The following is a 25,739-nucleotide window of genomic DNA, read 5'->3' as shown; positions in this document are numbered from 1 at the left end:
AGGTGTGAGCCCCAACACCCAATAGATTGTGTTTCTTTGTTTGAACCAGAACTTGCTTCTGACAGAGAATGAAAACACTGGTGTTCTAGAAATCACGAATGATGAAGGAGCCCTGCCAAATCACTTTTTTTTTTTTTTGCCTACCGAAATTTTAACACTTTGTCTTCCTTTCTAATTTTATCTACCCACATCCAACCATAGTCTAAAATCATTTGTAAAAACAAACAAAAACCCAAACTTTCTAATAACTTCCATTACAACACACTAACATCACACTAACATAATTGCATAATTTGCTTGAGTTGTTGTTCATCTGTCTGTGATATCACACACACACACACACACACACACACACACACACACACGGTTCTAAGCATGTGCGTCTACCAAACTCTATAGCAGATATACTTGGAGAACTCGGCACTACTAGGCATCCATGGAATAGCTTGGGACTCATCTCTTGAGGGTTGGGACACTGCTGTATTGACCAGCTATCAATCCTTGTGCTAAAACTGATGACAAAAAGGAGAGAGAGAGAGAGTAGAAGAAGGAGGGGGACAAGGATGACAAGGAGGAGAAGGAGGAGGAGGAGAGGAGGAGGAGGAAGAGGAAGAAGAAAGAGGAGGAGGGGGGAGGGAAGAGGGAAGAGGGAAGAGGAGAGGGAGAGGGAGAGCCTCTGATGGCCACTGTTCTTTTCAGCCTTCCTTCCTTCCTCTTCCTCCTCAGGAAGCCAAAGTGCGAGGAGAACAGCAGACAGATGAGTGCTGCTCTCTGCTGTAGCCGGGGAAAGTCCTTTCTGCAGCCGGCAGCAGTTAACGCAGACACTCACAGATGGCTGAGCACTGAGGACAAGTGTCTGTTGAGTGCCCAACCCTAAATGGGACATCATCTCCACCACCCCCAGTTTTGGAAAATACTGTGGAAGTGGGGACAGAAAGAGTGTAAGACCTGGAGGATGGGAGGATGATCTGTGAAATGCTGTCTTCTGGGCTGGACCTGGCCGGTCATTGATCTCAGCCAACCATAGTCTAAAGTCATTCTGCCTAGCAGGTGTCAGTGAAGCTTCTGGGCGACTGGCCAGCTGGGTTCCCCTTTGTCTTCTGCTCATCCCCTCACATACCTGACCTCGATCATGTCAAGAGCAACAACAGGGCCTGTGAGTGAGTCTGGCTCCTCTGAGGGTGCGTTGTCTTCTGATGGTTGTCCTTCAGGTGCAGTGAGAACTGACTCATCTCCCACTGACTCCAGCCAAACATTCAGGACTCCACTGCAGGTCACCAGGAAGGCCCACATACTTAGGGCTTGCCTTTATGTAACTAGCACTTCCATGTCGTTAGGTGTGTAATTTCCCTGGTGCCCGACTGTCAACTTTCGTAAGTACATTATACAAAATGGGGAGGGTCCCGATGGGAGCCAGTAAGTAGTCACTGGAGTACGACTTCTCTCTTCATGGTGAATAGGTGAAAGATTGCCCATTTTGGTGGCTTTACTTAAAGAAACCACATTAAATACCTTGCCCAAAATATGCCAAACAAAACAAAAGAAAAGCACACAGAACCTATAATTAAAGACAACACTATAATTGGCCAGTCCAAGATGGCTCTGTTCGTTTCCCAGGGCAATAGCCATAACCCAATTGTGTTGCCTTTACCTTTGGAAGATGCTGAAGTTGCATTTTTTTTATGCAGCCCTTTGAGGGTTTCTCTGGGCAGACAGTTCATAAGTTGCACCACACTGGCAGGCCTGTAACACAGAAAGGCCAGTAGCCATCAGTGTCTTATAACTGTCAACATGACACACTGGGATCAAACCTTTGATTCAGAACTTTAAAAGGTACAGCCTCAAGCCAGTGACTTTCGTCTCCTGGGACTATAGTCTACTGTAAGAGATCAGAACAGTTCCTGTTTTTCCAGTTCCTATTTCTTTGGTTGATATGCAAATTTACACATAGTGGCTGGGCAGCTGGCTCTGTGGGTAGAGCACTTGCTATGAAGACCTAAATCCAGATTCTACAACACCCACATAGAAAATTGGGTGAGGGTGAGAGTGTTGACAATCTCAGTGCTGGTAGAGACAGGTAGATTCTGGGAGCTCCCTAGCTAGCTAGCATAGCCAAAAGAGCAAACCCAGGCTCAGTGAGAAACCCTATCTTAAAGGAGAGATGTGGAAAAAAGCCCTTAATAGCGTGCTCTGGGATCCACACCCAAACATATGAGTGGGTGCACACATGTGCACACAGATACTCATCACAGAAGAAAAGAAAGGAGAGGGAGAGACAACTGTACATGGAACTGATGAGCTGATTTTACTTTTCCTTGTTCTATGCACTTTACTACTTCTCCTCTGGTTTTTATGAATTGCTTAATCACATGTAGTTAGTATATATTATACATAGCTCATATATTACAATTTATGTTTATAATACATTTCACAGTTATATATGCAACAACATGACAATGGAAATGTACCTGTAATTCCCTTTTCTAATATGACCTTCTCTTTCCCAGTGTTGAATCTTTAATGCAACAATCTATCTACACACAATTTTGCTTTCTGCATTGATCCCCCACTTGAGAACGAAATCGTAATTTCCCTTACATACATAATAACATCATGAGACTTTATGGGTTAATGTCCTATGATGTGTCTTGTTACTTACAATAAATTCCAATTCATTAAAACTGAAGAAGACATCTTTATTTTTCTTTCCCCTTTTGAATAATTTCCTTAGAAACATACCCCGATATATCAGCGTTCTCAGAGGCTGTGAATGGAATTACCATGTTTGATGTGTGAGTGCCAATTGCTTTTGTAGAGAATTTAATCAATTTCCACTGCTTGGGCTCTTATGCGTATGACTAATTTCACTCTGCCCTATTCCACACCAGAAATCATTTTAAGTTTTTAATTTAATTTTACTCATGAATTGGTGCCTTGACTTCGTTTAACTTGCATTAACTATTCTCTCTGTTGGCAAAGTCAAACACAAAACAATTAATACTACAAGGTTAGTGACCCGTGAGGAAATCATGTTCTCTTTCCCAGACATCTGATCTTTCTAATGCTTTCATAGATATGAGGTTTTCGTAGATATTAATCCCCGCTCTTAGTTCCTTTTCATTTCTTTTCCTTCTCTTTCTTTTGAAATTTCTTATGAAATTAACATTGGTTATAAAGATAACCATTAGGATGAAAATAGTTTTAAATGAATAAAAGCATTTACTACACATCAATACTTGGGATTTAACTTTCTTTGCTCTTTCTCTTCTAAAATAGTTAGATGTAATAAGTAGAATTTTCGAGGGCTGAAGCCATTTTTAGATGGTTCAGAGGTTAAGACCGTGTACTTGGGGGTGCTCACATGTAAGGCAGCTTACAAGCCCTGTAACTCCAGGGCCAAGCCCTCTTTTGACTTCTTTGGGCACTTGCATTCATGAGCACACACCCACAGACACACACACATAAATAAAAATAAAACAAGAAAAGGGAGTTTTTAATCCGATTGCAAAAACGGTGCATGTTAGCACAATCTTCCATGTAGATTCCGAATTCTGCTGTCCATTCGTGGCCACGGGTGGGTCTGGCTGAGTCGCCTCCTTCTGTGTATAAAGAGGAAAATGTTGAAGGTGCGATTGTGTGTCAGAGAAAACAAAGATACAAGACTCTGGGTATGCGTTGTTGTCTAGCTTCCCAGAAGGATAGAGTTTACCCCACCGCCCCATCAGAATTTGTCTGACTGTCACAGGACCCTGTGAGTCCTGGGAGTACTGTGGCTTTGTCGGGTTTTTTTTTTTAATCATGACAATTGATAAATTTAAAATGGTGCCCTGCTGTTTGGCTTTGTGTTTCTTGGATTGCTCATGAGGCTGAGAAGACTTTCATCATCTCTGTGGGCTTTTTAAAGGTTTTTTTTTTCTTTAGATCATTTTTCTTTGGTGATTCTGATTTTTTTAAAGAATTTTTTAACAGATTAAGGACATTAAACCTATATCATTTATTATAACAGTTTTCTCTAAGTTGTCTCTTAGTTTCTTCCTGTATACTATGTTTAAATTTTTCGCATAATAAAATATTTTTTATTTTTTTTAGACGTGCTTTCTTTTACCACCTTTGGGCTGCAAAACCTTCTCTTGAGCACAGGCCAAAAATTGTTTGCGTGTATTACATCCAAGTGGTTATTTTCATAACCAACATTAATTGTATAAGAAATTTCATAAGAGAAGGAAAAGAAATAAAACAAAATCAAGACCAAGAATTTGCTATATTTTCATCTATTTTATTATGACTTCAATGTTTAAGAATTAATTCTTTTATTCAGTGTATATTTTGCAATCAAACAAAAATTCAAAACATTTGATTGTTTCAAGTAGCATATACAGCCTTTTTTAAGATGATTTATTTGATTTTATTGATGTGTATGTGTACTTGTATGTGTATGGATATATGGATATGTGTGCATGTGTGTGTGGATTTGTATATGTGTTTGTGTGTACATGGATGTGTGTGTGTGTGTGTGTGTGTGTGTGTCCACACACACTCCCTCACATGAGCACAGGTGATAACAGAGGCAGAGGGGTTGAATCCTTCAGAATTGTCCTCAGGTCCCCTCTGAACCTTGCTGTATCTGTCCATGATGTCTCTCCCTGGAGTCCTTTTTGTGTCTGGTTATAAACTATCGTGCTTTATATTCATATGGGAATCACAGGTTTTGTTGATCTGTTTGTTTTTAACTAAAACCATTTCTGGGTACCAAATACATCTGCCACCATAATGAATAAGGATGGAGAATTTTTTTCTCCTCTATTTGCTGAATTTCAGCAAGACCCACTTTAAAAGGGGGCAGTCTCTTGATACACCCATTGATTTGATTTGACTCTTGGATAGCCCCCTAAAGCCCTCGGTGCTGAAGGTTTGAAACTACTGAGAACACCAGAACCTTTGAGATTTGTGCCCTTGTGGGAGGTCCCTAATCACTGGGGATATGTCCTCATAGGGGAGTGTGGCATCCTGGTGTAGTGGGAAATAATTAATAATGACCACCCTACCAGGCCTCTTCCCCAGGTCTCGCTCTCTCACAGCATCCCAACTGTGTCTCCTCTCCTCCATAGATTCTGTAAATAGTGGGAATCCCGTGCTCCCACTCTGCACCCAAATACCTGGTAAAGCATGACTCTTAAACTTAAATAGTTAACCAAAATCTTTATGTATATAAAACTCCCAATTATAAAACGTTAATTAACAATGATAAAGGTCTTATCCCAATTTTTCTAACCTCTCCAAAACACCAGAAATACGTCTGAAGCCATCTGGATATCTGCATCTCCTTTTCTGCCCTCATCCGGTCCTCTCTTCCTCCCTCTCCTTAGCTCCTCCTCCTCCCCCCTCCAAACACTGGCCTCTCACTGCCTCCATGTGAATGGATAGGAAATATCTTGCAACATCCTGGTCCCTTCCTCTTCCTCCCTTTCACTTCCCACCACAAGGTGGATGATTTTGCTTAAATTCATACTCCCACCATAATAGGCTACCTGGCCACAGACTGGTAACATATAGCCCAAGGTGAGGATGGTACTGAAGGTATTCGCATATCAAAGGAGCCTCAGTGCTGACTTTGAAAGGCCATCAAGAAATCAAGTCAGTGATTAGAATCTATACAAAGTCTGGTTTTTTGATTACTATAATGTGGGAGGATTCAAACAACTGGATTTGAAGTCCAGTGATGTGACTTTCCGTGAGACTGTACGTGGGCTACTCAGCTAATGCTGTTACCACCGCTTCCATCCTTTGTCATCGGGGAATGTGAGAGCTGCCACACAAGATTATTTCCATATGCAAAACTGAGCGCAAAGCTTGGCATGAAGAATTCATTAGCAAGAGATGTTTCTGGGCAAAGTGCCCAAGAAACGGGTGATGAGGGGTGCACGCAGGGGGATGGGAGCCGTGCGGCATGCAAACTCAAGATAGGCGTCAACTTGGAATATGTCACTAGGCTCTCTGCACTGTGGCTTATCGCAAAGGCTCTTTCAGGTAAAGCCTTCTACATGTGAGACAGCAAAGGATGTGGAGTTTGACCCTGGCTCTTGATTAACTGTGTGTCTATGAACAAGTCCCCCGCTCTCTCTAGGGTCTATCTCTAAAAGACCTTGATGTAGCTTATACTTTGCACAGCTCAGGGTCTTTTTTGGGCATCAGATACAATACAGTTAGGGAAAGCATTTTTAAACTGTAAGCCTGATGCAAGACTATAATTGCTATGGTTATTATAAACTGCCCCAACTTTCCCACAGGAAGATGCACAGCGTGCCTCTGTTGGACCATTTGTATCCAAGTTGCCCCTGACATGAGTCATATCAGAGCCTGAGTGGTGAACCCTGTTCAGGATTCCTTGTTCATGCTGTTCACAGAGTGTCCCTGCCTTTTGTGAGAGCAACAGGGTCTGAGTAGATATCAACAGGGAGACCAGTGCTTGTGCCGAATCTTAAAGGACGAGAAAAACATTAGCCAGGGACACAGAGTAACCAGAAAGCCCTGTGCAGAACAGCCCAGGTGAAGACATGGCTGTGACGGTGCTCTGTGGGGATGAAGAGGGGAGGTGAGTGGTCCTTCTGGTCTGGAGATGGATTTGTGTCTCACCAAGAAGCACATGTTTAGTGACAAGATAATGGCTGAAGATGGAAGGTGTTGACACTAAGGACAAATACACACTTTATTGTATGGCTAAAGAAACATATATGAGAATATCTTTATAAATATAATTAAAGCATTCTGAAAGAACACCAGTTTTCATAACACAAAAACTAATCCAGAAAAGTAGAAAGGGGGGGCTCACCCAGTATTTGATTTCCTAAAGAAGGATCTTTTAACATCTGACCCTCTGGAGATTGAATAAAGTGCTCTCTCTCTCTCTCTCTCTCTCTCTCTCTCTCTCTCTCTCTCTCTCACACACACACACACACACACACACACACACACACACATGATCCTTGGCTTGTTTCTGATTGCAGTGTGGGAAATATTCTACAGGAAAGGAATATAAATAACTCACAAATCCTTCTTTTTACCACTGAGAGTTTAAGTAACGACATCCTATCATGGCTGAACTTTCCCAGATTGCTGAGACACCTATGTGCTTATCTCCCACAAAACAGTTGCACCTCAATCTCCCTACTTAACTACAGCTTCACATCATGCCCCAGAGACACCCTGGGCTTCTGGGCCGGTGTCCCCAGATCTCATTCCCATCCCTCCCAAAGCAGCTGAACCAACATTTCTCGAGGCAACCAAATGGTGGACACATCACTGGCATGCCTCAGGTCCATGCGTGGGTTTCAGTGGCCCTCCCCTGACAGCTTCTTCAGAATTCTGCAGGGGCCTTCATTCACATGGTGGCCCGAAAGGCTGCAGGGTGACAAGCCCACCTCCCTCCCAAGAGGACATCTGGAGGAAGGGGACAAAGGGCATTCTTGACCCTCCTCTATGATCCAGACCACCAAGGGATTGGAGAGGTATTCAATCTGGCTCGGCCTGGTAGATTCCTTGGTGAGAAAGGGTACACCTCCCAAAATGATCTAGGTTTGCTCACTTAGTCTCACTAAGAGTATTTCCATCCCTGTTAGAGAGTTTTAGTAATAAGTAGTGAATGAGGTGTTTTGAAGGGTACTAAATGCTACAAATATAGAGAAAGCTGCCTCCTCTCTCCCCACAGTAAGATAGCTATCAAAACATACATTATAAGCTTTATAGAAGAATCCCCAGATAGAGCAGATAGAGGAACTTAAGTAAGATTGGTGATAGGTAGGTAGGCAGATAAGTGATATAGTCATAAATAGATGATAGGAAATAGAATAGAAGGTAGATGAGAGAGAGAGAGAGAAAGAGAGAGATGATAGAGATTGATGATAGGGATAACAATGATAGATACGGATAGATGGTAAATCAAGAGATAGATGATAGATAGGTAGATAGATAATAATTAGATAGATGGTAGATAATAGATTTTATATAGATGTGCAGATAGATTACATAGGTGATGGATACATAGATAATAGGTAGATAGATGATAGGAAAGTAGATAGATATGATAGATGATAAATAGAATAAATAATAGATAAATAGGTAGAAATAATAGGTGATTGGTATGACAGATACAATAGATAAATAATAGATATGATAGATATAATAGATATATGGATGATAGATAGATAGATAGATAGATAGATAGATAGATTTGGTTTATACATATGTACACCTGTGCTTATAGTATGTGTTTATTCAGAGTCATAGTTACACATAAACTCTGACTGAGGTCATGGAAGTCACTCTGTTAGCCCTCCGAGTGCCCGCCCTTACCCCTTCAAAGCACCACAGTCTTTCTTGCCTGTCTGGCACCCCCTGTTGTTGATCTCCCTGCTCTCTGGGTGGCATTTCCTTGCAGGGACAGAAGTAAGATGGACGAAGCCTCCTGACTCAGAACTTGAGATAAACAACAACAGAGAGGCCTGAGGGACTTTATCCAAACAGATGACCCTTTGGGGCTCTGAGGCAGGCCATTTGGTGGCTGGCATATGCAACATCCATTCCAAATACCCAGAGTGACCTAATTAGTGAGAGGGTGATGTGGAAGGGTACGCTACCTGCATCCATTGCAAAACAAAATGCTGGTCAAAATTCCTTAGAGTTTGGTATTTTTTGTTTTGTTTTGTTTTGCTTTTTTTTTTTTACACTTTTTCAGGCAATCCATTGGATCAAACAGAAAACTCCCAAATTCAATCTGTGATGGCATCAGTTCTAGTGTGTGGATGGAGTAGAGAGTGTACGAAGAGAACACCCCTTATTCTCTAACTACTGAACTCGGTAATTACTATATTCCTAAATAGGTATTAGGTACCAGAAATATTAAAATGCACACACACACACACACACACACACACACACATTTCAATGTCCAAATGCTGTTTTCTGTATTGTCACATATTTTTCTGAATTTGCTGAGTTCCCTTGTCATCTCCCTCATCAAATTCAGCTTCAGGTCCCACCCACTGGCTCCATTTCCAAAAGATCACCCAACATCTTCAGCTTGTTTTAACAAATTCTCTGGGGCTGGTAATGCCGTGCAGTTGGTAGTGTGCTTCCTGGAAAATTCAAGATTTCAAAGTCCTGGGTTCCATCCACCAGGAGTGGTAGGGCAATAGCATTCGGAGGCAGAGGCAGGAGGATGAAAATGTATGGTTATCAGCTCCATAGGAAGTTTTCAGGCAACCTAGGATACCTGAGACTCTGCCTCAAGATCAGTAGTTATGTAAACCAAATTCTTTGAAGGGATTATTGAGTGGCAGGAGAAAGAGAATTAGCTGCAACACTTGCCTGTGAAATAAGAGACTTGGATCCAGGTTTTCCACCTTCAAGTCCAGTCTGTACTATTGGCAAGCAGCAGCCAAAACTGGCCACTAGCTCTTACTGAATGATGAGAGGAACTAAAGAGTCTTGAATAAACTCAGAGATGTGATGGGTTTGGAGGTTTCTTTTTTTTTCCCTTAGCCTGAGTCCCACCTGATCCTCGAGAACTGTCCCTGTGTTGGGGACATGTTGGGAAGGAAGGCTGGGCCTGGCTCCCACATGACGGTCACAGCCATTTGTTTTCTTAACCTCATGTGAACATTACAAATGTGGGATGGAGCAGAGGCCACCTCCTTCACTAGCAAATTCTTGAGTCAACATGGCCTCTCTACCTTGACCTTCAAAGGAAGCACTTCAAAAGAGAAAAGCAAGGTCCTCCTTGGATGGTGGAAACTCTGGGGTGGCTCTTGCTTTGAACTCAGAGGGCTGGGGTGTCAATACCAACTGGTTTGCCTGGCTGTGTGGGAGCATCTAGGTGGGTGGGTCTCTCCGTGGCTTCACATATGATGTGCTGCTGGTGTTCTTCCTTCAAATTACCCTTAAGTGAAAGTCTCTTGGAATAGCATTGGAGAGGAAAGTTTCCCACGATGGGCTCAAGCCATTGACCCAGGGCTTTATAGAGAATGACCATGTTTCTTCAAGACCTGGGCAGACTAAGTCTTGGTACTTAAAACTATTCTGAGTTTGAGAATACACAAAGCTCCCTGCTTCTAACTTTAAGAGAGAAACCCCAAATCACCCACTCTCATGTCCCTGACTCCCCAGGATCCATAAAAATTCTTATGTTTTGTATCTATTTCCTGGAAGTCATTGGATTCCTACATTCTGTGTACTCAAACAGGTATAACCTTTTAAAAGATGGGTAGGAGAGAGACTAGGAAGATGGTGGCCAAGTTTGCTTTTCTGCAGTGATAGTTTTCCTGAGCCATGAGGCTTTTCAGTGTTAACACTCAGACATTCCAGACTGGAACGGGTGTTACCTGGCTGGAGAAGTGTGCTGGCAAAGCAGTGCTGACCCTGAGCTGGGCTGAGCTGGCCCTGAGCTGGGCTTCCCCAACTCCTCTGCGCTTCCACTAAGCAGTGGGAATAGAAAAGAGGTGGCAGCCGATGGTGGCTTCTGTTCTCCAGGCCTTCCTCCTGCTGGGTACTAGAAGAAGAGAATTCTGGGGCCCACAGCTGGGATCTCTCGTCACCACTGGAGAATACGGAGTAGGAGAGAGCGCATCTTGACATGCAGCAGGCTGTCATAGGAGCAGGAAATAACTGGGCTGAGCTCCTGAGACTTTAGAGCTTAACTTGTTAGGGCAACAGGATGTGACATAAAACAGAGCCTGAGTACCCAGAGCCCAGAGGCACAATACGGAGGAAGGCTCCCTGGGAGAAGTAACAGTTATTGGTGGGGGCTGGGGTGGGGATGGCTTTTCCCTGCATGTGTGTCTTTGAACCACGTGTGTGCCTAGTGCTAATGGAGGCCAGAAGAGGCCATGAGATCCCCTAAAACTGGAGTTACAGACAGTTGTGATTCTCCTTGCAAGTACTGAAAATTGAATCCTGGTCCTCTGGAAGCGCAGCCATCAGAGCTCTAACCACTGAGACGTCCTCAAGTAACTAACATTTAGAGTGAGTGAGGGTGGACACTTGGTCAGAGCTATCTATGGAGATACGAAGTGGTGAGAAAGAGCAGTCCAGGGTGAAGCAGAGCTGGGTTGGCAGGAAAGAACAATATAAGACCAAGAAGGATTCAGGTGTTGGGAAATGGCTGACAAAGTTGGTCTCAGTGGGCCGAGGGGAGACATGGCTTCTTCCTGAGCCTTTATTAAAGAGCAACAGGCAACAGTGGACATTTGATGAGAACAGTGGAAAGATACAGATAGCAGGGTAGGACCAACTTCAAGAAGATGACATTAGTCAGGGATCAAAACTAGAGTGATGCAGACCTTCGCAAAATAGGAGTTTGGGAGGAACATGATATTTGAGAGCAGAATTCACCAGACTTGAGTGGTTCATTAATTACCTCTAATTAGAGGCTCTTGGTGATGGCGGGAGAAGAGGAAATGATGTGGCATCGCCTTCATGTCACAGAAGATGAGGATGTTTAGAAAGAAGGGCCATGGGGAAGAAGCAAGGAAACCAAAGAAACGACAGGTGGTGAAGGTCAGGTAAGGAAAAGAAGAAGGAAAGGGATTCTGAGAAAGGGAAGTCATGGGGCAGATATCAAAATTGAGAACACCACAGACTCTGGAGAGGTGATCCTGGGAGGCCATGCGTGACAGGAAAGGACATGGTGTTTTACATTCATTGTGCATCTGGATGGAAGTAACACAAGGATGCTGATAGGGAAGGCGTGCAAAAGTTTTGGGTGTGGGTGATCAGGGTATACGTAACAGCAGGAATTTAAGATAGAAGTATGGACCAATCTTTTGAACTGACAACTATCTTCCAGGTCCAATAAGTAAGATGTACAGTTCCCTTGAGAGCTTATGGTCCAGAGGAGGGGGAGCTAGAAACTGTTAGGCAGTGAGATTAGCGGGGGCTGGGAAGCACTGGTGCTCTGAGGGACTTGGGAAAGGATTCTGGAGGAAATGCTCCAGACCTGGGCTGCTGGACTGTGAGGCAGTATGGCTGGACTGTGCTATTTCAGGGGGCCAAGACCCCAGGTTCGGAGGCCTGGGAAGAGGAGAGAAAAAAAAAGCCTGGTGTTTTCACGGCACCAAAAATGGTTTGGTTGGGCTTGAGCTTAGAGACAGGAAACAAGAAGGTATGGATCTGGGGCGGATCAAGATGGGCCGTGCCAAACACTCCATTAATGTGCTGCTTATGAAGAAAGGGAGAATAGCTGACAGTTGAATGGGGACACCTGACTGGGAGATGTCGCAAATGATGCTGAGCAAGAAGAGACAGCAGAAAGAGCAAGTTGGATGTACCCAAGCAGTTGGTCAGAACATCCAGGACCAGCCCTGTCCTGTCCATGGCAATAGAGAGAATGAAGAAGCAGCAGCCACGGTCACAAGAGGGTGTTGGGAGTGATGGCAGCTGATCTGCCTGGCTCTTATCCTCCCTGAGGCATGAGAGATGAGCCTTTGCCTGAGGCTGAGGCTCCCCGGACAAAAGGTTGGAGGGAGAATGAAAGCAAAAAAGGTGAACTAGAAGCTCGGGGGATTATGACAGCATTAACCAGGACACACGAGGTTACTGCAAAGGAGCCAGGCCCAGTAGTTCCATCCTTTCCCTTAAATGCATAATAATGTGACTACTAAAACTCTTGAAACCTCCCTCCCTGGTGCATAGAAGAGAGCCTAGCCTCTCTTGCACCTCTCCTTCTCATCTCATTTCCCGGTCATCGCTTAAAGAAAGTGGATGCTGATTGTTCAGGACTCTATAGGAGTCCTAATTCACAGATTGAGCCACACAATTGTGCAAACAACCCAGGAACCATGCTCAAAAGCTCTGAGACTGAGCGACAACCGTTGAAGATGACTCCAAGACTCTCTAGATGACTCCAGAAGTCCAAGTAGGTACCCAGAGAAACAGCTTTTCAAACTGAATGGCATCCCGGCCCGCATCTTGGAATCTTGAACATTCTCTTAAGCAATTCAAGGCCTGGGAATGTAGTAAAACACACACTGAAAAAGGATATTGCAGGCACTTCCTCAGATAATGGTTCCTCTTCTTCCTCTCCTTCCTCCTTCTTCCTCTTTCTCCTCCTCCTCTTCTTTTTCCTCCCCCCAAAACTAATTATAATCATTCTCCATTATTCAACAACTAATTAAAAATGAGCCCTTGAACTTCGACCATCTTGAAGATTAGTGTAAATATCAATGCATGTTATTACACACATTCTGGAAAATATAAAATTGTATGGAGGAAAAAGCATGACAATTTTTCCAAAGGCCACAACCAAGACAATACCAGACAATGCCCTCTAAAGCCACACCTTCCCCTGCCTCTTTGTTTATGTGCATCTGCAGGTGTATGCCTGCGCTTGTATTTTAACATAACGTTATCATGTGCATTGTGAACTTTTCTTTATGGTGTGTGTGTGTGTGTGTGTGTGTGTGTGTGTGAATTTGTGTACATGAGTGCAGGTTCCCTCAGAGACCAGAAGATATTAGTTCCCCAAGAGCTGGAGTTACAGCCAGTTGTGAGTTGCTCAACATGGGTGCTGAGAACTGACTTCAGGTCCTCTGCAAGACCAGCATGTGCTCTTGACCACAAACCAATCTCTCCAGTCCTGGGTCTGTCTTTTCTTTCTTTCATTCCTTTTCTTTAAAAATATACTGTGAGCACCTTAACTAATAAAGTCAGTAGTTATTATTAGTCATATTGACCATACACTACATGTGTTAGCTCATGTAATTCTAACAGAATAGAATAGAGTCCCTGTAAGAGGGAAGATTATTTCTATTATTATGTCCAAGATGGTACTATTGTTTGAACAGGAAGTGTTGTGTATACTTTTAAAAATACTACCACCTTTGCCCGGGGTCAGTCGTGCTGCTAACCCTCCCAGCTTCCCTTTGGTTTACCTGCCTTTACTCCAGGAGGTGGTTGCGCTACTAGGTCCTTGAATCCGTGGATAAAAGACACACAGTTTGTACCTTTATAATTTGCCTTCTTGGCACAATTGCTGGGCACAGATATCTCCCTCCTGGAAAAGCATGCCCTTAGCAATTTATTAACACCTCTCCTCCCACCTTCCCTCAGCTTAGCAGCTAGTCCCACCTAGCCCCTGTCAAACGTACCCTGATGCAGGGGTGGCCACAGCCACAGCTCTCTCTGAGACCTTATTGCATTCTTCTTCCTCCGAAGCATGGCAGGAAAAAAACCTGTTCTCCTTCCTTGTGTCTCCTTTTTCCTCCAGGGACCTGGAAGCCCCGCTTGTACCTTCCACCCAGCAGCTGGCTCTCCGGCTTTCTTTACTGACAAATCAAGAACCAATTGGAGAACAAGACCTTAGTACCAGAACCTCCCCTTACACTGACATGGTCAAAAGGAGGCAACTAATGCTATATTCGTAGTGCTTTTTGGGAAGTAATGATGAAACCTTAAGGAAGTGGGACCCAGTCGAAGGAAGTTGGGGTCACTGGAGTATATCCTTGAACTCTAACTCTCTCTCTCTCTCTCTCTCTCTCTCTCTCTCTCTCTCTCTCTCCATCACTCCCTCCATGAGGCGAATAGCCCTACTCTGCCAAGTGTTCCCTCTGTGGCACACTGGGCCACCAGAGGCCGAAAACAACCATGGGCTGGAACTTTGAAAGCATGAACCCAAATTAACCTTTTCCTTTACTAACTTTGTCACCTCAGCTATTATGTCAGAGTGACATAAATTTGACCAACATAACGTAAACAAAGGCATTCAGGCTAAGTAGGGACTGATAAAATCTTTGGTCCTGGATTTAATCTTTATGTTTTTGATAGACACTCCCATCTGACTTGCTTTTTCTTAGTTGCAAAAATCCACACCTTCTCATTGGCTCTAAGAACTTATACATATCAAGTATCTAAACATATTGGCTATCAAATAAAAACACATTTTCACTCTTATGGTCCTTTGTATTTTTATGATATTAAGAAAGAATAAAAGTACTCAGAAATAAATTGAGCCAAGGAGGTAAAAATCTGTGCACTAAATCTGTAAAATATAGATGAAAGAAGTGAAACAAGGAACCATTCAAGGGAGCCACAACCATGAAGCGTGGTAATTTTTTCTCTGATTGTAAAAATAGCATATGCTTCATTTTCCCCCATTAATGCACCAAAGACAGGCAAACATAGAAGAAAACCATTTGGCAATATCACCATTTCATAATCTAAATTTTTTACAATATCAGATTTAGTTTTTTATTTGTCGATATTGTTCTAAATCCCAGTTTTAAGGCGTGCATAGTGTTTGATCACGTGATTTTCCTTGAATATTTAATCCCATTTTGTTACACATTTTTGGCCATTCCCACCTTTCTAAACCTTAATGAGCAATGTGGTTATGAGTTTTTTATGTGCAAATCTTTAGTAAGAAAAAGTAACTTTATTTTAGCAACTGTTTTGAACTGCTTTGAAAAGTTTAGTCTTAGGCAAGAGAGACGGCTCAGTGGTTAAGAGCACTGACTGCTCTTCCAGAGGTCCTGAGTTCAATTCCCAGGAACCACATGGTGGCTCACAACCATCTGTAACAGGATCCAATGCACTTTCCTGGGTGTGTCTGAAGACAGCTACAGTGTACTCATATAAATAAAAATAAATAAATCTTTTTAAAAAAAAGAAAATAAAGTCTAGTCTTAAACTTTACTATTCCATCTTAAAGTTCTATAATTTCATGTTTTTACCTTCCAGGCTTTTTTGAATCATAACTGATCAATAAAAATGAAAGGCCTCCAAGGTGTACAGTATAAATGATACATATGTACAATGTGTAATGACCACTCCAATCAACGACTCAACATATTCACTTTAATTCATAGTTATTCGTTTGTATGTGACTAGGGTGTGTGTGTGTGTGTGTATGTGTGTGTGTGTGTGTGTGTGTGTGTGTATGTGTGTGTGTGTATGTGTGTATGTATGTGTGTGTGTGTGTGTGTGTGTGTTTTGAGGGCACTAAAAATATGCTATCTTGTCAAACTTCAAGTAAACAGTACAGTATGTTTAGCTATAGTCACCACACTAAACATTAGATTCCCAGGTACTCATTCTAATGTTTAACAACATTTCTCCATTTTTCCCTTCCCACAAGCTTTAGCAAACTGTTTCTATTCTTTTTTATATAAATTATGCTTTTTTAGAATCTAAGATTTTAAGGAAAGATTTTAATTGTGTATGTGCACACGCGTGTGCACACACAGCTCACGCATGCCTATCAGTACAATTTCCAGTAGAGTTCAGAAAAGGGTGTCAGGTCCCCTGAGGTGGCTGTGAGTCCCCTGATGTGGATGCTGGTCACTAAACTGAGTCCTCTGGAAGATCAGCCAGTGCTTTTAACTGCTGAGTCATCGCTCCAGCCCCTAGATTCTAAATAGAAATGAGATCATACATTTCATTTCCTGTGTCTGGTTTATTTCACCTATGATGTCCCAACTTACATATATTGGGGGAAAAGAGTAGACTGGGAGAACAGAATTGCTGCAGTGCTGAGCCGCGGAAAGGGTATTGAAATAAAGCTTGCCACTAAGGCCACAGCCAAGCCCTAGTCCTCTTGGCCCCATCCCTAACCTGTCTCTGAAGCCATCCCCAGGACCATCTTCCCAACACAGTAGACCGATGCCCACCAACTCCCACTAGAATCATTTCATGAGCCCCCAGACTATATCCCAAGGCAGTGTGCATTAGCCAGTGTACTCCAGTGACATGGATGGCTTCCCTGGCACAAACCAGATGGTCAAGTCTCTTCTATTTTTCATCTCCACATATGGATATTAATATAGTAGAAAATATAGACACAAATGTAATTTTCAGTGTAAGTGAACTGACACCAGCTTTTCTCCAAGCCTTGCTCAATTACGTGACTCTCAGAGAGAACACGGAGTCATCCGGGTCCCTTTGTGCTAAGACTGTCTTGGGAACCGTTGCTTTTCAAGTGAAGACTTCTCAGAAGGTTTTATGCAACAGCTTGACAATGGTTGCCAACTTTCTCTGGGAGTCACTGAATAGTCAGTTTTCTAACTGACTCTTACTTTCTCCATTGGGATCATCTCCTCCTCTCAAACAGCTTAGAGTTCCCGGAGAGGCTGGGACTCTTCATTTCTCCCAAATGTGATAGCTAGAACTCAGCAAACAGCACTGGGTTCTGCAACAGTTAGTACTCTTCCTAAGGCAAGTTTGAAACTCTAAAACCGGTATCTTCATATTACATTTTGATAATTTGTTGATTTTTAGGCAACTTTTAACTCCATCTGCTGTGCTGGGCAAAATCGCTCTGCTTTGCTCCATCTCAGAGCCGCTCTTTCCCATAGTCCTCGGCCAGATTGTAGAGCAATACCCATGCTACGTTTTGCTTTGCCTCTTAACCATGACTGTGGTTTCATTATTTCCCTTCAAACTGCTCCCTCTTGCCATTTGCTCTCTGGAAATTATTTTTCTCGTTGTTCATAAATCCCGAGTGTGTTTACTCTAGAATGCTCTGCTGCAAGGGACAGAGTCTGCCTGAGTTGAGTTTTTTGGTTTTTTTTTTTCTGGGGAGTGATAAATGATTCTGGGTTCCCCGTGGGTGAGAGGGCACCCAACTTCAAATAGCTACAACATCCGATAACAAAGTTTTTCTCCGTCATTTGCAATCCAAACACTAGAAACACAGCCCTGCGGACCCCTCATCCTTCATGTTCAATTGTAAATCCTGATTAAATAGCTTGCAGGTGTCAGGATTAAAGTATATACAGTGGGAGCCGAAACAGAGGGCCAGCTGGGCTCCTCATTTGACAGCCCTACTTTCTTCTTTGTTTTGAAACTGTTGACAGTACAACTAAAAATATTCCTTAGGGCCCAGACTGAGTTAAATAACAAGCAGGATGAGTAAGAGAACAGCTGGAGATGTTTTTCTGTGTTTAACATACCTGCCTTGTTGATTTATAGGAAGACCCCCATATAATGTACATTTTGTAATCCAAAACATTTAACCTCTGCAGCCAAGTCTCCAATAGAGACATCAGCAACAGGAAAGGTCTTGATAGGCCTTGTGTTACAAACATTTTCCTCCCTCTGAGGAAAAGCAAAATGATGGGATGACTTGGTTTTATTATTCAGAAGGCCATGGTGGTACTGTCTCAGCCTCTTCTTGTACTCCAATTTAGTCAGTTGGCCAGGGAAGCCATAGAGACCAGGAAGGCCTGCCCAGAGCAAGGCATCATGGGATTCATTATAGAGGAAGCCAGCTCTGTAGTAATCATCTATCCTGGTTGGGAGAAGGATGTGGAAAAGTGATTTAGTGGACCTGGTGAGCGGCAGAGTGGAACTTGGGCCACATCTGAGTTCCTGCGTCTACCTCACTGGTGGGAGGGTTTTTTGTTTTTGTTTTTGTTTTACTTTTTTGAAACTGCATGGAATCCTTACTGTTCTGGTGTATTTTGTTTGTTTGCTTGCTTGCTTGCTATGAGTGTGTGTACGTGTTATATGTGCCAAGTTAAACAAAGGTATAGAGGACCTCAAACGGCAGCAGAATTTATGAAATTTAAATGGTAAAATCAAAATCTTCTAGCCCACTGCTGTTGACTCTAGATTAAAAAGCTATTGCATTAAGGGTAGTTTTATAAGCATGCAAGTTTATGACAGTGCCTGGGATGAGCACAGAGATCAACCCAACCCAACACTAGCTTCAGCTCAATCCATTCATTAGGACCAATTAGGGCCTTTCTGCTCTCCTGGAAGAGGGCACAGGACATGGTTCTGGTTAACACAGTGTCTGAGGCAGACCTTCAGCTGCCCCAGGGGGAAAGGATTGCCCCACAAAAGATGACATTCTTCCTCCTTCTCTCAACATTATTGTGCCCAGAAGAGAGAGGGTGAGATTGCACACTTGGATTTGGCAATAAAGGCAATCAATGTGATTTGTTTCTTTAAATGTAGAATAACTCAATGAACCTATTTGCATCTGAGATGTGCTGTTAATTAATTTGCTCCCTAGAGGCATCACTGATGTCTGGGCCCTGGTGTGAGAGACAGAAGTATGCACAGCCCAGGCAAAACTTGGATGTAAAGAACGACGACTAGAGGAATCAGGAAAGTTAATGTCTGCAAGGTCCCTTTTGGAGTCAGGTGAGCCTGGAGCCACCCTAGAAAAGTGGGTCTAATCCCCACTCACGGACAGCCTCTGGGGCACCTAAGTCCTTGACGTTCACCACAGCAGTGTTATAAGGTGATAAAGAAATGAGATGTCCAGGAAACTGTGGTGCTGGGTAGGGTGCGGCACTTAACCAGTGCTGTGCGTGTGTAACTGTTCGTTAATGAGTACCATCATACTGTTCTGATACACCCTAAGAAACTCACACTAGGAAAACCTAGAGGTGGCCTAAAGAACCCTAGAATTCCCAACAAGTACTTGTGCTAAGCTACTGATGCACCAAACTGAGCCCCACACAACTGTAACGCTAAAGTTCTCCTTTTTTTTTGGTTTTTCGAGACAGGGTTTCTCTGTGTAGCCCTGGCTCTCCTGGAACTCACTCTGTAGATCAGGCTGGCCTCGAACTCAGAAATCTGCCTGCCTCTGCCTCCCAAGTGCTGTGATTAAAGGCGTGTACCACCACTGCCCAGCCTCCATTAAGTCTTTTCACACGATCCTTTGCTTCTGAACTACATCTTGGAAGTATCTAACGGAGGGAAAACACAAAGGCCAACAGTTTATAGCCAGTGCTAGCTCAAACACTCCACAGCAATTCTATGAGGAATCCTACTTTAGGATGAGGAATCTGCTTGTCACATAGATGAAAAGGCACTCTTGGGATACTCACCATTACTGTTTGAGTCTGAAATGAACCCAGGCCCTGCTTATGTGTGCCTGGAAATACAGGCTCATGTTTTAAGCAACTTTCCTCAGCTCTGGTACCTTTTTGAAGAGTGTAGAGCCTTGAGCAGGCAGGCCTGGCTGGTGGAAGAAGATCACCCTATACCGTGCTTCTGGGTTCTGTGAGCAGCTGCTGCCTTGCGCTCCTACTAGCAGTCAGAGCTGCTCCGCCATGCCTCTCCCACTGTTGCCATGGTGGATTGAAATCCCCTGAAACCAGGAGCCAAAATAAATCTTCCTTGCACTAGGTTTCTCCTGCCATGCACTCAGTCACAGCAGTGTGAAGGCAGTGTGGGTCCAGGCCCAGTAAAGCCAGAGTGACCTTGGCCTTCTCCTAATGCCAAGATGCAGTAGGAACATTCAGAGCATCAAGATCACTCTGCTCGCTTCAAATAGAGCTGGAGCGTGGCTACCAGTCTCCCGCCCCAGCAACACTAACTGCTTCACTCAAAACATACGGACTTTCTTTACCTGTGGTCTCTGCTGTTTCAGTCACCCACAATCATGGGCAGTCAAAAATACTCAATAGAATGTTCAAGAAATAAAGCAGTACAATGTGTTCTAAAACACGTGCCTTATCTCATGCCATTCTGTTCCATCTTGTCCAGCCCATGACTCATCCCACCTCTACATAAACTACACACCCGTATCAACCTGTTTTCTCCTGCAATTGATGTAATACCACAAGCTTGGTAAATTATAAAGGAAAGTGGCTCACAGTGATAGAGGGGCAACGTGAACAGGCCACATCTGGGAATTGCCTTATTTCTAATAGAGGCCCAAGACAGCACAGGGTATCACATGGGAAGAGATAGGAGATGAAAGGAGAGAGACAGAGAGAGGGAGGGATGGGGGAAGAAGGAGGGAGGAAGAAATAGACAAATAGATAGACAGACAGATGGAGAGTGAGGACCTGCAGGTGGGTGCATATTTGTGCATGCATACGTGTGTGTGTGCGCGTGTGTGTGTGTGTGTGTGTGTGTGTGTGCATTGTCACAATAGTTCTATTTTGTTGTTATCAACCTCTTTCTGAACCAATTTATAAATTAAACTCTAAGAGAGGTGTATATGGACAGAAAAAAACATAAGGTATCTAGGTTTGGTTCTGCCCACAGCTTCAGACATACCAAGGGGTCTTAGACTACAGGTCTGTAATGAGGGTAACTTGCTGTATTCATCTCTCCATGCCTTGATTCCCCTTGCTGCAAAACGGGAGTGTATTATCTCTCAGAGTCTGGGAAACTGGGTCTACCCACATTGGCACAAAATATGAGGTCAGTCCTGCTTTGCTCTTCTGTCCTGAGTATGCCCTGACTGAGTGCACTTGTGGATTATTTCATAGAAACCCAAAAGAATCTCTTTTCTGTGGTTATTAAAAGCAGTCAGCTCTTGTGTGGGGCAATCACTACTGTTCTGTTTACCTCTCTATATGTCTGTCTCCCAAATTGTTTGTACTTCCTTGGGGACAAAGCCTATGTCTTCTTGTTTGTGATCTAGCATCATCCCTAGTATAATGCAAGGCCTAGCACATGGTAGGTGTACAATAACTACTGTGCTAACCACAGCTGTCAACAAAGGACATGTCAAGTAATGCTGTTAAGAGTAGAAGATTTGAGCCGGGCGGTGGTGGTGCACGCCTGTAATCCCAACACTCTGAGAGGCAGAGGTAGGTGGATTTCTGAGTTCGAGACCAGCCTGGTCTACAGAGTGATTTCTAGGACAGCCAGGGCTATACAGAGAAACCCTGTCTCTAAAAAACAAATCCCAAAAGCCCCCCCCCCCCAAAAAAAAGAGTAGAAGATTTGGGGCCAGTGAGATGTCTTAATGAGTGAAGGTCCCTGCTGCAAACCCTGACATCCCGAGTTCAAACCCCAGGCCCCACGTGGTGAAAGGAGAGAACTGACTCCTGCAAGTTGTAAACTCACATACACACACACACACACATGCACACACACAATTTCAAAATATTTTTAAAAGAACACAGACTTGTACACATCTCAGAGTAATAAAACTTCTAGACGTTTTGACTTAGAACATAAATCATGAGAAATAGGCCGGATGTTTCTCATACAGATCGGCTCATGAGTGAGAGTTGTAACTCCTTCATGATCCGCAATGAGATTTTTTTGTGGATGGAGAGGGAATATTCTAGATACAATCCAGAGCACAAAGAAAATTTCCTGAGGTTATTTTGTTATTATTTCTTCTTAAAAAAAAAAAAAGCTGAGGGGCTAGGGGGATGGATCAGTCTTCAAGAACATTTGTTGCTTTGCAGAGGACACAGGCTTCGTTCCCAGCACCTGCTTGTCAGCTCAGACTATAACTTCAGTTCCAAGGCCCTCTTCTGGCCTCCACTCACACCAGGTATGTCGGATATATACACACAGGAAGGCAAAGCACTCACATACATAAAATGAGTAAGTCTACAAAATGTTGGAAAACAAGGGCAAGAAAATATATCAACCTAGAGAATCATTATCCCCTGTGCATTAAAATGCAATTGGGGGCCTTCCCCTCATTGGCTACCATCGTGAAAGTAGCACTGTCTCAAGGCCACAGCTGGACTCCTAGGACATCTGTCTCTGTGGCCACACTCATTTTCTCTTATCATTGACAAAAACTATTGGCTATGACTTGTTGCTATCGCTATTGTCCTGGGTGTGCAAATGGTGGTTGGCTAGCTGGATGGATGAGTGGACGGATTAGTGGATGGATAGATGGACCGGGGAAAGGAAGTTAGAAAAAACAAGGTAGAGGAAAAGAGAGGGGAAGGAGAGGATAGATAAACCAGTGGGAACACTGGTCACAGTGAACTGTCTGAACAACTCCATGGTAAATATTATCCACACTTTACAAATGAGGAAATTGCAAATGCCAGATTTCATGTGGCAGAGAAGTAAATTGGGTTTAGCTTCCCTCCATACACCCCTTCCTTTACTCATTAAACATTCATTTACTTAGCCCTAGCAGAACACAGTAACTAAGTATTGAGACACAGTCAAACAGTCTTAGCTTACCCTGACTCCAAACACCACCATCTTCCCATTATTCCGCTGCCACACACACACCCCAACGTGGATGGCAGTAACCCCCATTGCACAGCCTCGGCCTACACACTCTAGATCTGAGGCTGTGGGAAACAACTGAGATGTATAGGGCACCTCCCCCTTAGGTCAAGCCCCTCTGCTCCACCTGCTGTAAATATTCTAGGCTGTCCGGGAGAGCCTGTTCACACCCAATCATGGGCCCAGGAAGCCCCAGTTAGGAAGCCTTCTGCCTTGCTGAGACCGCCCAGGCTTGCTCGGACTAGAAGCAGAGCAGCTTTGCCAAGGGAGAGCATGGAGGCTGACCCTCTACCAACAACCGTTATGTCACCGTGCCACAGGGGAAGAAGGCCATAAACTACTTTATAGACAAGAAGATTTGAGCTCAAAGAGATGATTAATACACACTCAACAGACTGGGCCTGGGATTAAATCTGCTCTAGCTTCTAAATTCAAGGCCACAACTCCCAGGAAGCACTGTTGCTAACTGATTCAAAAGTTGGAAATCACGCGAACACAGGGCTGTGTGAAGATCTTTCCAGACTGCCTCTTGGACTCCACTGAAAAGGTAACTGCAGCTGGAAAGGTAACTTCTAAAACAATGGTCTAAAAGCCCTCATCTTCCAGGTTGAGAAATTAAGATGGGAAGGGAGGCAGTGGCTGAGCCCCAGGATCAGGGAAGAAAGTGCTTAACCACTAAGCCATATATCCAGGTGTTCAGCTAGTTCAAGGGCCTGACTCTCCTGAGCCCAGGAAATAAAGCACGCCCACAAGCAAAATTTCGTTTTCCTAGTGGGTGGGGTATTTACATCTTTGAATTGATCATCTACTTGCAGCCTGTTTCCCAACACCTTCCCAATCCTCGGTGTCACTGAGAGCGGCCTGTGCTCTAGCCAGAAGCCACAAGAGTCCCCATCTTGGTGCCCTGAGCCCTCCCAGCTGAGCACATTCCCAGAATCATTTTACAGCAGGGGCCAAAGATCAAAAATTTTATGGGCGTTTGGGGAACGAGTCCTCCCCAACCCATCTGCCCTTTCATCTGCACACCCACTGCCCAGAATAGCAAACAGCTCCCAGAGCCTGAGCTGCAGGCTAAAGCTTTCACAGCAGGAAGACAGAGGCTGCAAATATTTCAAAAGCTTGGCCACAGCTGTGTGCAGGAGCCCATTTGAGAGCCTTCTAGCAGAGAGTCTTTTCCCTCCTTTAAAGTACCAGCCACCAGTTTTGCTTAGTTCAAAGAGGTAGGAGTGACTGTGGCCTTTCACGGCCCCGCCTGCCTGCCTGGGTTGATTGGAAGGGAAGTAAACCTTCACCGAGGGAGAGAAGCTTCTATACCTCCATAACCAAGCATCTGTGAAGAGGCTGCTTTTACCCCTTCCGCAGTGGCCAGGGGACATCAGGTGTCACTGGCATCCCCCATGTGCTCAGGGCTCCAGGGCTTGGCTCTCTGACTGCAGATGCACTGCTCATTATGGTGCAGGAAGCAGCTCAAGAAGCCAAGGCTTTTCCTGCCTAGTTTCTGGATGGGTCTACCGAGTTCTAGGATAAAGCCAGAACAGGACACTCTTCAGAGCCAGGCATGAAGGGTCCTGGGCCTAATCTAGCTCTCAATCGTCATTCTCCTGTCTATAAAGAGAAGGGTCATACACACCTGAGGTCCACGCTATCTTTCTTGATTATGCACTGGCACCCAGAACCGGAGAACTCCCTCCTCTGCCCTCATCCTCTGTCTAGCCTCCAGAGACCAGGGAGCATCAACACGCACCCTAAAGGGCATGCACTTTGGGATAGGGCACTTCAGCTATGATACACGAGGACCTTCCGATGAAGGGTGGACTCGAGGGAAGATGAGACGTGAGCAGGCTATAGGTCGCAAGTCTACGGAGGCCTTTCCTGAACCATCTATTTCCTGACCAGAAGGAAAAGAAGGGCAAGTTTAGGGCCTAAGGAGATGGCTCAGTGGCTTAAGCACTTTCCTCCCAAGCATATGGACAGGAAGTAGTTCAGTTCCCCGGAGCCCATGTAAATGTCAGGTAGACTGAGAGAACTACCTGTTATCCCAGCCTCTAAAGGCAGAAACAGGGTGTACCCACAGTAAGCCAGACGGCAGGAGGACACTGATGAGCTCTGGGTTAGACCTAGAGATCTTGCTTCATTACAGAAGGTGGAGGAGTTAATGAGGATGTTCCCCCACCCCCATTATCCCTGATTTCCACACTCACATGTACACAGACACATCATTAAAGGGGTCAGGGGAGGAAATGCCGGCTATGAAGGCATACCTGGCAAGGAGAAGAAAAAGCATTTTGTGGGACAGTTTTGGGGGTGTGCTGTAGCTTTCAGACACTCAGCTGTGCTGGGGGAATGGAGGGAGCCTTTCTGCTGTCGCACAGCCTCCAGGAGTGGATCTGAATCAGGACTCGCCCCGGGAGGAGCATAGGAGGACCAGGTCACTGTGTGTCTCTTTTCTTCCACAAGCTGGTCATGGTGCTGGGGACTGGGTGGATCATGGTGAGAGGTAGCAGCCCAGAGAGGAGAAGGAGAAGTAGCCATGTGAGCGATGTGCCCTACGAAGCAGACTCGGAAGGAGCCTGCAGTGGGATGACTGGCTTTTGATGAAATTAACTCAACTAATAGCCCATAGCCTAGATAAGTCACTCAGAGTGAATGCGTTTAGTGCTGCCTGCGATGAAGCCTTGAGAAGGAAGTACGGGCCCTATCTGAAGAAGGGTCAGTGACCTACTCCAACCACAGAGAGACTGGTGTCCTTGAGTTGTTCTGACTAAAAACAATTCTGCTTCTGGAGATGCCTGCCC

At 44.2% G+C, this 25,739-nt stretch overlaps 1 long non-coding RNA gene across 1 annotated transcript; it reads right to left on the bottom strand.

The window, feature by feature from the left end:
- Positions 1–3,330: 3,330 nt before the first annotated feature.
- Positions 3,331–14,362, bottom strand: LOC127688844 (uncharacterized). The gene is made up of 3 exons (XR_007978769.1): positions 14,139–14,362; positions 13,923–14,044; positions 3,331–3,599 (listed from the first exon to the last, which is right to left on the bottom strand). It is a non-coding gene; the product is annotated as an uncharacterized LOC127688844 (long non-coding RNA).
- Positions 14,363–25,739: the final 11,377 nt, after the last annotated feature.

This window comes from Apodemus sylvaticus, chromosome 7, assembly GCF_947179515.1.
Source record: "Apodemus sylvaticus chromosome 7, mApoSyl1.1, whole genome shotgun sequence".
NCBI classification, from domain to species: domain Eukaryota; kingdom Metazoa; phylum Chordata; class Mammalia; order Rodentia; family Muridae; genus Apodemus; species Apodemus sylvaticus.
This window is presented reverse-complemented; position numbering and strand designations above follow the sequence as displayed.